This window comes from Tribolium castaneum, chromosome 1 (genome assembly GCF_031307605.1).
Source record: "Tribolium castaneum strain GA2 chromosome 1, icTriCast1.1, whole genome shotgun sequence".
In the NCBI taxonomy this organism is placed as follows: Eukaryota; Metazoa; Arthropoda; class Insecta; order Coleoptera; family Tenebrionidae; genus Tribolium; species Tribolium castaneum.
The window spans coordinates 12,988,200-13,002,930 of NC_087394.1; the positions used below are offsets into that span (position 1 = coordinate 12,988,200).

The following is a 14,731-nucleotide window of genomic DNA, read 5'->3' on the forward strand; positions in this document are numbered from 1 at the left end:
TTATAAAAGCTTATAAGATACGCAATCAACATTAACATTAAGGGCCACATAAATGAGTACATAAAAAAATTGTTAAAGGTGTCAGATTAAGAAAAGTATGGAACCTGTTTTACTTTTCACATTAACTGTACTTTTTACTTGTTTTAATTAGTCGCTAGAAATGACCTTTCTTTAAACAATAGTTTATTAAGAGCTTATTAACGATTTCCAGTTTAATGAGGCGCTTATTTGCCAGTAAACGTTCCGAGAAATCGGCCAAAATCTCGGCGTTTCTTGCACTTTTAAGAAACCTATAGACTTCAAAAGGTATAAAAAAGTGCGTACAATTTTGTTGAACGAGTTTTTTTAAATTGATTTTTTAATCAAGTCCAATTTGTAAAAAAAAACGAGTGACCACATTAAATGAATTGTATATCTACAGGGTGAGTCAATGGTGGGTTATTTCTGAATTTCTATAAATACGCAACTAATAATACTGATTCCACCTAACCAGTTATTACTGACAGTAATCGTAAAAAAATTAAATTTATTCTACGATTACATTGTTCTGGGTAGTATCAAGTGTGCTTAATAGTTTTGTTAAAATTTTATTATTAATTATTATTATTTAAAAGATGAAAAAAACAGTGTTGATTTAATTAATGTAAAATCAAACGAAGTATCCAGTGGTCAGTACAATTAGTATTTTTGGTTGCATCCTAGGACATATCAAGAAGTTACCCACTATTAACTCACTATTATTTCATTCATAATATTATGTATGTATAATGTAAATTTTTCAAAGCTAAACCAAAATAATAAATAAATACAGGATGATTCTTTTAGGCCCTACATTAGAAACTTTTTAACTTTTATTATAACTAGAGCTTTCAAATTTTTTATACGATCCAAATTCAACTAAATTATTTTCAAAAAGGCTGAACTTCCAGAACGACAATAAAATTGGCGCCAAGTTTGAAATTTTAAATAGTAACCACACATTTTTATTGCATATTTAAATTTACCTTCTCAAGCTGAGAAAAATTTACCCATGTTGTTGGTACGTATCTGTCATAGTTTTTGACATATGTCAATTTTTTTGTTAAAATTTTCATTTGCAAGGGTTTATCTTAGATATCACAGCCCTTGAACCCTTTGCGATAAGTGAATAATTTTTTTTTGCATTCGATGACCGAAGGTTTGAAAAATTTTCTAGAATTTTCGAAATTGTCAACTGTCAAAATTCATGGCTAGTATGAGTTTTTCAAAATGGTTTTCAAAAAACTGCTATAACCCTGTTTTCTTAACAGCAGTGGCAAGGACATCGATATTTATGGTGACTTTTATCAATACGTCCTATACCCACCGCTTACAGTTTTTGAAAAAAAAACTAGAAAAAAACTGATTCTACTTCGTAATTTCCATAGTTAATCAAGTAGACCTTGTAAAATAGCCAACAATTGTAAATCTTCAATATTTTATTTAGTTTTTAGCTGTTTCATTATGGAATAAGCAATAAAATAAAATAATATTTAAATAAAGTTTATTATAACCTAGTGAATTATGTAAAGTAACTCAGTCAGTCAGACATCAAATTTTGAACTTCTTGAATGAAAATGGTAAACAAATTTCTTGTACTTCCGGAAATTCATCCATTTCGAAATTAATTTTATTGAAGTTAGAATGGTCGATTTGGATCGTATACAAAATCTAAAAGCTCTAGCTATATTAGAAGTTAAAAAATTTCTAATGTAGGTCCTAAAAGAATCAGCCTGTATTAGGCTTTCCGGAGCATTATATTTTCTTAAGGAAATAGAAACAAATTTATAGATGGCGATCACGGATATTAATGTGACATTAACAACACGTTTCAAACGCGTCTTTAGTTCCATTTACAGAAAGCAGTACATGTTAATGAAGCAAATACCCTTCACGTTTGTCACGCTTACTTTATAGAGTGCTTGTTGTGAACACTCGCTTAGAATAACGGCAAGTCAGCGAGAACTCATTTAGAAAGTATGTATGTAATTACTTGAACCATTATCTCCAACACTGAAATGCAATCTTGTTAATTTATTCGGAAAACGGCATCACGACGCTCTCCCTGTATTAAAACCGTCTTAAAAACGACCAATCCTCGAACATATTATAAAACAGTTCATTATGTAGTGTACGCAGAGGCGGTCGGTAGAGCGGTAAAGTGGTATCTCCGCTTACGGAACCGGAACACACAGCAAGATGTAACAGACCACAGTGGTTAAAACAATCGACAAAGTCTACGGTTACATCTTGTAATCTTGTTAGCTCGTTGATATTAACTCGGCTGTTATTGTGCGAAATCCGGGTGTACCTGCATTTTTCGGACCTTTTTCGGTTTGCTTATTAAATTAATATGTAACCTAAACAAGCAAATTCGAGTAGTCGGAGCCCTTGTTAAAACATTAAGCCATATGTAAATTCAGCTTTTGCACAAAAGGGTCCATTCTAAAGAACTTGAAACAATATTGACGATAGAGTACACAATCACATTGTTTCTCTAGAATTTTAAAGCCGCGAAAATTCCTTCTCAAATAGAAGCTGATCGGTTAATGTATCGCCACTTCTACATTCATTTTGGTTAGTTTAAAGCCGTTCAAAGCGCTTTAAATTTCATATGTGCATTGTAAATTGCAAAAAAGATAAATTTTCGTGAAAAAGTTCGCCGATGTGGAATCGCTTTCAGAAGTTCTTTGCAGTTTATCAAATTTAAATTTCAGTAATTATTCGGGTACTTGTTTTAATTTTACCTCTCTCATACATTTCTATAAATACACAGTTTGCTATTAAAATCTAAAGTTGTTAATATCGGTAAATTGATTAATAACGCTCGAACCTGATCACGTAACGTTGTAAAAAAATTAACATGTTTTACCCAAAAAAAACAGAATGAAGTAGCGTAGTTAATCAATTTTTTGCAGAACATTGTTAAGCTAGTTTTGTAACTAAAAATTTAAAATTTAGTTTCAAAAAAATTCAATAGCTGTTCTAAAACATACAACTGCATATTTCCAGATTCAATTTCTTGTAATGTGTATTAACTATTTCTCGGTAACTAACGCAAGCTATCACAAACATATCATAGTTCCTTAAAACAACTTTTAAGACACATAGTTACACATTTAAAAAAAAATGTCAACAAACAATAACTATTTACCCTATAATTAAAATAATAAAATGAAATATTATAAAGATTTAACAAGGTATAGCAAAAAAAAATAAAATAAAGAGTAACAAGTAACCAGTAAATAGATGAGAAATCTTTCTTTATCTCAAAACTTTCCACAAAAATTTGCTACTCGTAACTTATTTATATTTCTTAGACTAAGATGCAATTTACATATTATGTTTTTTTTAAGATATAAATACTTTTTGTGCGAATTTTTTTCTTGATTGTACACCATATGAAAAATCATATTATCTACACCAGAGTACATAGCTTTTTTACCTGACCTAACTTGACGAGTCCTAATTATCTTGCGGACGCTATAAGTATTTAATTTTTTGTTTGAAAATTGTCAAAAAAAGTTTAAATAACATTTGGAAACCAATTGTTTAGTTCCTACAAACACAGTTTTCTAATTAGACAATAAAAATTCATCCAAACATTCTCTAAAAAAAACAATGTTCCTTATTTTTGCATAAATACTGTTATAATTACAAAAAAATACAAACATAGAACGTGATTTGTGCTTTTCTGTATCGACAAAGAATCTTCGATATAAGATGATTTTTCTCTCATAAACAAACTAACTAGCTCTTTTTTTAAGTAACAGCGATTTTCAGTATAAAATAAGTTAAACCGAACAAAATTGAAATTAAATTTGAAACAACTTTTGCCACTTTCTGCATCATGTAAAATAAAAAGGATTTTTATTATTGCCAATTGCAAATTGCAATTTCTAATATTCAACAAAATATAATAAATTATTTAAAAAAAAGATCAAGCCAAAATAGTTCATTCCGAATTTTTAAGAATAAGTTTAGTCAAATAAAATATGCGAAAAAATACAAAATTAATAATAAAACTGTATGGACCAGAAAATAGATATAAAACACATTAATGTTTAACAAACTGGCTGATATGTAGAACAAAATCAACAGACAAAGGCCAGTCTTTAAAAAAATAACAAATTAATATTTGTAATTTTTGGCATAAATTAACATTTTTTTTCAAAAAGATTTTTGTTGAAAATTAAGCTAAATCTAACAAAATCAGCCATAAAAAATATAATTTCTTAAACCTATACTAATATAATGTTCTTCTCTTTTATTTACAAGGCTGTGTGTTTGTATTTTTTGCATTTAACTTATCAAAATAAATAAAATTCATTTTTACATAAATTTTAAATTTAACCTCCATAACCTAGTCCGCATAACACAGGTTAGTCTAAATTAAAGTGAGTTTAAAGTAACGCTTTTACATGGTATATTTTGGTTGTGAGTTAATAAAAAAAAAAGCCTTGAACAAATTGATTTTATTTCTGTAGATATAATAAATAATAATGTAAAATAATGAAAGTAACACTTGTGACGTCACTGATTTCTGAATATTGACGCCATTTTTAATTTTTTTTTAAATAACAACCGATATTTTTGCTTACTGGTTTTGATAGTAGGTATACTTTCTTATCTTTCTGGTAAGTATAATGTAATTGAAAAAATAAATTAAAAAAATGTATACAAAGTTGTTTTTTGCTTATTTTGAAAAATTACAATAACAAGAATATGAATTTTATCCGTTACTTTAAATTTACTCTGTGCAGTTATATTCCACAGATTGATTAAACTTCTCTAAATAAATAAAATTTGCAAGAAAGAACTTCGTTAATTATTACTTATTTGTGTTACGGGTTATTTCTGATTTTTTTTATTCAGTCAATACCTACCCTAAAGTAAGTTTTCTAATTTTGTTAAAAAAGTACAGTAAAGCCTCTCAACAACGGACACCGATGAGGAATCTTTAATTGTCCGTTGTAGAGAGGTGTTCACTAATGGGAGGTGGGCAATTTTAATATAAAAAACTGTTTTTTTTAATCAACATTTGGGTTCAACTGTGACATAGGAGTGTGACATAATGACTGCTATTTATAGGACTAGGAGGGCATCAAGATATTCAAATTTAAAACATCAGCAAAAATATTTTTTACAAAAATAGCTTTAAAATATTCAAACAGTATGAGTTTACTGTGCTAAAAAAGTTTTCTTTTAATCACTACTTTTTCCGTCTGTCCGTTGTAGGAGGTAAATTTATATTTTATATAATATTGTGGTAATTGAAGAATTCTTTTTGTCCGTGTCCGTTATACAAAGAGTCCGTTGTAAAGAGGTTATTTTATATTATTTTTCCAACGCATTTGTTCCGTTCCTACAAAAATGTTCGTTGTAAAGAGGTGTCCATTAAGGGAGGTTTCACTGTATAAAAGTTGCGGGTTATTGTTTGTAGTCATGAATAAAGGAGTATTCGTAACTTGAATCGTCGATTTAAAATAACTAGTCCAAATAATTGTCCGAATTTCTTTAATTAACCTCTAGAAACTTTACTTAACCCTTTAACGAAGGAAGAAAACTCAGTATATCATATAATTATTTAAAAGATATACAGGGTGTATCAGAAATACGTGTGTTAATTTTAACAGGTAACAGAGCTCAACCTATGAAATATTTTTTCTATTTGTAATTTTTCAATAAAACATTTAGAAATTTACTTGAAATTTAGAAAAGATAACATATTAAAACGTATACCCGCCTATGGGTACACAAATAAAAGAGCCGAGCTATTTTCGTTGTGATAGAAACGGACAATTTAAACAATTTAATATAAAATAAAAATTGTTGCTATGAATACAAAGTAATTATTACAAACTAAGGCGGAAAACAGTGAAAATTATAAATAAGAATTTTGCAAAAGGTTATATAGAAAAGTTGTTGTATTTGATGAGTTTTATTACGTGGTAAAATTAACACACCTATTTCTGATACACCCTGTATTTGCTGTTTCAAAAATATAAAAACGCCAAAGTCACTTTTTCAGCTTTTACAAATTACACTGTGTAACACAAAAAATGTTTATTTTAATTTTTTTGAGTTTTTACCATCTCTCAGAGCTGCAAATTACATATATACACTTTTTATTGCTTAATTGACGGTCCTTCAAATTTTATACCAATTTTTTTTCGCCAGTAAGAACCATTCAGTTAAAAAAAAATAAGAGCATTTGCGTTGTGTCATTAATTGTTCTGTAATTCACTGATTTGTGTTTTTCTGCTACATTTAATAAGGTATGACGTTATTTGGTGGCTGGCTATTTTTTTGTTTTTTTCAAGAATAACGTAACGATAACAATAAATATTAAATTAGGGTTAATTGTAAATTGTCAACCCCTATTTTTTTTATCGTAGACCGAAATTAGAAATGAATTGCGACCAAAAATTTATTCAGAAGAACCTATGCTTTTAATAAACACTAACATTTTAAAATAAGTACAAAAATTTTCACTTTTTATTACACACACTGTATTCAAACACTGTATAATATAATTTTATCAATCTTATTAAAAAAAAAAATAATTCGGTAAAATGCGACATTGGCGTTTTTATAGTTTTGAAACAGCTAATAAACCAATTTTAATTCAATTAATTATTTAAAAATCAAGCACTAAAAGAGGCAAATGCAATAATATTTAATCGACAAATAATTCAGACTGTATTTATTAACAAGACCATACTTATTATTTATGAAAAATTATCTAACGATTTAGGACAAATTGTAGAACATTTTAGATGTACGAAGCATTAAGATTTTGCATTTTTTAAAAAATCTAGTAAATTTGATACGGACCCACTTACCTCTTTGTTGAATTCACTGTTACATCAAACATTAATTGTTATTCATTTTGATGTATCGCGTGAAATTTATTGAATTTTGCGAAACTTTAAAATTCCTTTTAAAGTGTTTTCAATAACGTAATTATTGTATCAGCAGTGAAGTAGAATTTGACTATTCATGACTATTATTTCATGTAAATTGAAGCATGTCTGTAAGCTATTCAACAGATATTAGCTATTCATTCGACTCAGTAGAGATAGGGCCAGCACAATTTCGTTAGTTGATTGATTTAGTTAAAACGACGACTAGCTGGCATCCATTTATCATTAAACCGTCGCCCTAAGACCAAAGGGACTTAAGTTACTTACACGAATTTTCCCCGAAAGAAGCTCTTTCATTATTTGCAAAGAATGTTTGACTAAATTAATCTTGTTTGGAGCCGCTGGAAAAAAGTATGTCACAGAAAAAAGCTTTTACTAAATGAGAAATGAACTACGAGGACGGCGTTATAAAATTAAGACATTAAGAGAAAGCTATTTTCGGTGATGGTCATCCAAGGCGAGGATCAAAAATTGGTGGGCAGAAACGCGCTAAACAGAGAGCTGAGAAGAGGTTTTTTTGGCAATTCAGCGAGCGAAAGAACCGCTTCCACAAGTCGAGTGCAAATTGAACTCTAAATCCCACGAGATTTTTTTGGTTTTCTTGTTATTATTTATCTAATTTAATGGCACCTTCTGTATCTGCAAAATGTCGACTGCGGAAACACGAACGAGGGTTTTATTTGAGCTAAGGGGAAAATACGGCTCTACGTCTTAATTTAATATTTCATTTTTTCATTCGCATTTATCAACAGGGAAAATCAACACGTAGGCTATTATATTTTTTAACGAGATACATGTATTCCACGCTCCACTGAAAGCTCCAACTTTTGAAATAATGCAGATTTGTGGAGCGGACATCAAACTCGGAATAAAGCTAGGCGACCTAGTTTTGCATTAATTTTAAAATTATTACACTCCTACAAAATAAGAGAAAATTGCAGCGCGGCATTTTTCACCGAAAAATTATTTCAATTTTCAGCTTTACTAAATAAGTACGTTTGTTAGCATTAAGTAATAAAAAAGTAACTTTTAATACACGTATCTAATAAATATGTTCAAGCAAGAGTGTTTTGAATTGTAATCACGTTTTCGGTAAAAGACAATTTTTCACACTGTAGGTAAGTTACCAGATAACAGTTCGATGAATCAAAAAACGCGTCTATTAGAAATGGTGGATGCGCCGGGCAAAAATTAAATTAATTTTTAATTTGTAGCTTTTTTAGTTTACTATGTAACAATGTAAAAAAACATCATTTCCTTATAAACACCCACTACTTTTATTCGAATGTAGTAAAAAAAATTGATAAGTAAAAAGTGTTTAAATTTTAAGCCCTATCAGAAATGGTGGATGCGCCTGGCACAAATTCATTTAATTTTTTTATTCTTCAACGCTGTGAAAATTTACGGTATTTCGCCTGTGTAAGAAAATTTTGACAAAATTTTTTGGCTGTTTGGCATTTCTCACTACGAAACGTCAGATTATTTTTAACAAATTGAAAGCAATTTTAAGCCTTGTTGAGTCTAATCTAAAGAATAAAATTTTGTATTAACCCCGTTTACGTGTAAATCAGTTCATTTGTTTCACCTTATGGATGATAAACCTCTCGTTATTACTCGACGTTTAAAAATCCACTCGGCAAACTCAAACTGTGTAAATAAGTAATTATTATTTCTAGCTTATTTAGTATAGTATGTAATAAAATTGTAAAAAAAAATCAATATTTTCCTACACAGACCTATGCTTTTATTTAGAAATAGTACTCAAAAAATTTGAAACTGAACAGTGGTAATCTTAATCTGTCAGAAATGGTGGATGCGCCGGCCAAAAAATATTTTATTTGTTATCTTTTTTAACTTGTTTTTTCTATTTGTTTATTTGTTAATATTTTTAGTTAAACCTTGAGCTTATTACGCACCTATTTTTTTAATTAATTTATAAAAAAAATTGATAACTGAATTGTGTTGCCTATTAGAAATGGTGGATGCGCCGGGTAAACAAAAATTTCTTTGTTTTTTTGCATAAATTTAATTCATTTTTTATTTGCAGTTTTTTTCACTTTAAATACAATGATAGTATATTAAAGTACAAGTGAATATTGAGGTCTTTAAAACACACGCGATTTTTTGCAGTTCAAATATACAATCAAAAAAGCAGAAAATAAGACAATACTGATTTAGCTAAAGTAAACAAAAAAATGTAGGAAGAAATGTTGACTTTTAAATTAAAATAGTATTTCAATACAAACTACAGTTAAGTGTTATTATTCCATCAAGCCTTATAAAAATCTTCGAAACAGAACAATAGGAAAGCAAAACAAAAATTAATTAAAAAAATGTTACACTTGGAACTTGCCACAAGTTCTGCAACTTCGCTCAATCAGATGATAGTCGATTAAAACTTTTTATTTAGTTTTTTGGAAAGATATTCTCAAAAGCTGTGACTAAATATCTACTCACACATCTCGTAACAATTTAATCTATTAGATCTGTTTGAGAGAATTAAACTAAGCCTTATTTACAAAAATTAGCTTCACATACATAAAATTAATATATAACACAATGACAGAACATGATAGATTATAAATTTTTGGAGAAATTAACTAAAACAGTAATTTTCTATAAGTCATGTATGACAGCATCGTTTCTTTAGAAATTTCTACTAGCAGTTTTACATTAAACAAGAAAAAACAAAAAAGTCAGAAGTTTTTTTTGATATCTAGTAATTGATAACAGCAAAAAAATATTTTTGGGAATCAAGTGAATTCAAATTTTGTTTAAGAAAGACGACCTAGATGTTATAATTACGTTATACAAGTGATTTAAAATACTTTTCACTTTTCAGTAGTAATTCAAATGAATTACTACTACATAACAAAAGTTGCGACCAAAGTTTGAGTTATTTTTCACGAGATATACTCTTCAAAAATTAGATACTTTGTTATCATTTCAGATGTATATTTTTTAATTTAGTTAACAGAAATACAAGCTTGCAACATTACTTATTTAAAAAAATCACCAACTAATATTATATGATCTACAAAACATTTACTAAACTAGCAAAAAAGTTAATCAAATATTATAACACTGGAAACAAAAAAGCAACAATTAAGAAAGAACATTAAGACCAAGAAAATAAACAAAATTAAAAATTAAGTTCCTTGGAAGAAAATATGAATTCGTTTTTATGGTTTATGGTCAATATGTGAAAACAAACATACTTAACTTATCTCCAAAAACCATACCATATGTAATCAAATGTTGATTCCTAATCTTCTGGAGGTCATTGTTATTTATTACATTATGTCTAAAACCAACCTTATTTGTATAATAATAATATGCATCAGCTTTGTTAAAAAACTGGAATAAACAAATTTTTAAACAAAATGTAATTGCGAATAAAATAGCACACAATCCTCGGTGAAAATTTAATTGTACCTCGTTTGAAGTCACTTTGTCATTATTTTAAAAACCTGTACTTCCTAAACAAATTAATAGTCAACTATTTCATGTTTTTAAATTAATTTAACTCAATACTTCGCAGTTATAACAATAAACTACAATATTTAAAAATAGGCATTTTCTTTTAACTTTATCAACAAATTCTTTGCGTAATGTAACATAAATTAGTCAGTACATTAATTAGTGCTGACTGTGTGGCATCATGAAATCTTCATACAAAAAAAAACACACTTGAAGACGAATTTGAACCAAGCTATTAAGCCCAACTCCATTTAATTTTTACTAGATAAGGTTAATATAATAAATTAAACACTATTTTACGTAAACATTTAACATTAAATAGAAAATTACTTCTGAGATTAGTTTTTCATTACCATAAAAATTTCGTAAGCAAAAATAAAAATATTTTACTATGAAATACTATTACAAAATCCTCTGGTGACTGATGACAAAAATTCGTTGCTTTCTTGGATACTGTTATAAAAACATTACACTCCTATTTTCTTCACCTTATCAAATAACTACAGTTCGGATATTTTAGCAAAAAAATGACGAAATTTACGCTCAAATAAACTTAAAATTTACGCAAAATTTGCAAAAAGAATGCCCAAAAAGTAAAAAGGTGCCTAAATTATAGTCAAAACTTTTTTCAAGAGAACTTCAGCGCTATTCAAAACAAAATTTATTTATGAAATGCTTAACAAAAACAAACCATTATGGAAAAAAAACTAAGTACATCATTAAGTAACGGAAATAAATGCAAAATACATTTTTTCGAGATTCTGTTTACTTCTAGAGTTAGTTACTAAAACATTTTTAATAGCACCTTACTGTGGCAATTTTTTAGGAATGATTCAAAATTATTGCTATTATTGCTAAGATTTTTGGATCTTGGACGAATTTCATTCGTTAAATTCTTCACCGCGGGGTCTAAAAATGAAGAAAGTTCACTACTACTAAAAATTAAAAAAAAAATTTTAATTACTATTAAAGCTAAAAAAATCAGAACATTAAAAAATGTTTTTTTAGCATAAAAACGCAAAACTAGCAAATAAGTTTTAAAAATTTAAAAAGTTCTTAAAATTGTAAATTATTGGCTCCATATTTATGGAAAATTCAGTAGGTTTTTTCGCGCAAATATTTTCAATTCTGTTTCTGTTTTTTATTACTTTATTAACGGTGTAACGCTTCAAAGAAAACCAAACTGTGTTTTAAAATACCATGATGGCTAAATGGCAGTCACAGGCGTTAAAACAAATACAGGGAGGTTCAAAAAGATGTTGCCAAACTTTAAGATGTTATAGAGCTCATGATATGTTATAGAGAAAAATTTTGCAAATAAACTTCTAGTCGGAAATGTTTTGCTTCTGGAGCCATCTTTGTCCAAAAATGTAATGCCGACTTGTTCACACATAGAGTCGATTTATAGAAAGCTTTGTTAAAATGTAATTCCTTGTTAAAAGTTAACAACGTAAATGGACCAATCACATTTGTTCAGTTTGGTCACCTGATTAGTTAATCACCAATTAACGCTAAATTAATGACGCTTCTAACCGGTCCTTAAAGACTTTAATACTTAATTAATTTGCCTTAAAAATAAGACAAAAATATTAAATTTACAACTGTGGTGGCAGCATGTATCTTCGTTCAGCGAGATCGGCAAAGACTACAAGTCCAAGGGGTCCATAATTCCATAATTCGACGAGTAAATTTATGTAAAAAAAATGAGAGAATACCGGTTTAAACCACTATTGTAAATTGTTTTTATCTTTTTTATCTTATTTTTAAGGCTAATTAATGAACGAGGCTGTGTTTAATTTTTTGACAAAGATGGCTCCAGACACAAAACGGCTCATCTTTTTTGAACCACGCTGTATTTTCAAATTTTTATTTTTTATTTGTCCTATTTAAGCCATTTAAGCCAGACTACTCAGTTCTACTCAGAACTTCAAAATTTCTTCATAAAGTTGTAAACGATTGGTTCCACATTTATGGGGAATTCAGTAGATTTTCAAATTTTGAATTTGTTTTAGTTTTTCATTACTTTATGAACTGTTTATTAATAGTATAAGGCTTAAAAAATAAATTAAGATGTAAAACGAAACAGTGTTTTAAAATATCGTGACGCTTAAATGCTAGACACAGGAGTCAAAATAAACATTTTCAAATTTTTATTTTCAATTTCAAACAGACTTTGTGTTGATTAAAGAGACCCCAGAAAAGTCGATCGTGATTTTTCCGTCCTCGTACATAAAATTAATTTGAGAAGCTTTACCCATCCGTACGCATCCCCTACGTAAATTTTATTAACCGGCCGTTTAAAACAAGTATTTTAGATAGAACCCCAGTTTGGCTCAGTAGAGCCATCCGGATCAAAGTTTTATAGTTATTAGAGCACAAATTAAGTTCTTTGCTTAATTGACTGTCGAGTTTTATTACAACGCACCACTCTATTCGAGCATCCACCCAAAATGAATGTTGTCCACTTTTATACCTTGTACTGGCACCAATCAGTAATTCTGCTGAAAAGAGCACATCAATTGATTCCCGTTTTATGTTGACATAAAGGTTAGAAATCTCATTTAGGCGGTGTAATGATGAAAGCTAACAGTAGTGGATAACGTTCCGCAAATGTTTCAGTTCCAACAGTCCTGAAATCGAGCTGGAAATTAGCGCGGAACTTTTGCATTATACCTGAAAACTAATTAAGTTTTCTATGTATAATTTAGCCGCATTTAGTTTGGCCGGAATTCGGAAAATTATAAAATCAATATTTTAATAGAATTCTGGAAAATTTAATCAAATCTCATGCTTTCGCATTACTTACACAAAAAGGGATATGTTTGGAAGTTGTTAATATTCACGAGATCCGCTAGTTACAGGCACGCCTTAAGTCTGTTCTCTAATGAATTCTCCGATCGATAATTGAATTAAAACCCCGGATAAATAAATAAAACAATTTATTGATTACATATCCACAAACACAAACGCTACCAAATTTAATAATTTACTTACAATGTTTTGATTTGCTTTAAATACTAAATGTATTGTCACAAATTTACACGATGATCTTGCCGTTCTGCAGTCACAAGTAGCAATAAACTAAAACTGAGTCCATAGTCTCTCTCATTGTCATTTCGTTTATGTTTCCCTCCGAAACTTCTCCATCTTGAATTACACTATACACTTTTATTTTGTTTTCATATTGCAGTTCTTAACTTCAGCCATCCATTGCCTTTGAATTTTTCACTGTTCGAGTTCATGTCAGCTCGTATTTTCCAATCACGGTCTTCGTGCTGCAACAAACAGAAAGAAAAAAAAATAGTGAAGGCATAAAACTGTGAACGGATGGTGTTATAACTTATATTTATAAAGTTACGAGTTACGAGCAAGGACAAATTAGTGCTCGTAAATACGATATTTTATTTTTTCAGTGCTAATTCCACGAAAAACTTTGACGCATTGGAGAATCTTCGGTGCGAAAATCGATACCAAACAAACGTTTATTACAACCTTGGAGGAACTTGGCAGAGATATTTTTCTTTTTTGCTGATTTAGAAAATTGGAAAAATTGTTTTCCAATGTCTGGCAGAAGGTTTTGCCCTGCATCCAATTAATATTTTCGGTATTACGAATAGTTTAACACAAATCCCCAGTCTAGGTCCTGAAGAAATTTAATCCTGGGAAAATTAATGGCAATGCAGTGCGAGACTTGGGACTGACTTCTCTGCGGTTGAGCGACCAGCGCTTCTCATTTCTTACCACTAATTGATGTTCGTGGAAATTTCCTTGGTTAAGTTTTATAACTTTAAAACGAAATAAGTGCTTTCTTTTTTATGAATAGCTAATAGCGGTTGGGTCCTAAATCCTAAGCTTTTCTGAAGAAAATATTTCTTTGGTAAACAGTTATTATTACAGTTTCGATTAGAATGCGACTATTATTAATGCAATAAACAACAGTGTATTCTAATTGTGTTTTACAAGTTGGAATGACGTATACCGGGTGTATCAGAAATATACGTACATGAGTTAATTACAACGTAATAAAACTCATCAAGCACAACTTTTCTATACAGGGTGGCCCACGAGTAATAATGAGACTGAAAAAGTTTTTGAATAGTAAAATATTTGGTTTCAATTAATTAAATATTGTATAGATTGTAATGTTGGTTTATTTAAAAAGTTTGTGTTAAAATATCTGCTAAAGACGGAAAGTACCTGGGGCCTGGTGGCCTAGTGGTATAAGCGCCACTTTCGACGGGGGAGGTCGGGGGTTCGAACCCGGATCAGGTGTAACAATTTTTCTATGAGAAAAAGTGTAGAAAAGG

At 29.2% G+C, this 14,731-nt stretch overlaps 1 protein-coding gene across 2 annotated transcripts in view; it reads right to left on the minus strand.

The window, feature by feature from the left end:
- Window positions 1-13,346: 13,346 nt before the first annotated feature.
- Window positions 13,347-14,731, minus strand: part of cmpy (crimpy) — a 62,182-nt gene continuing 60,797 nt past the window's right edge. The window contains exon 3 of one of the 2 annotated variants that reach the window (XM_008193117.3): window positions 13,347-13,709. The gene's annotated coding sequence lies outside the window, so the exon portion shown is untranslated. The remainder of the gene's footprint in view (window positions 13,710-14,731) is intronic. The other variant, XM_064354598.1, reaches the window with a different exon arrangement.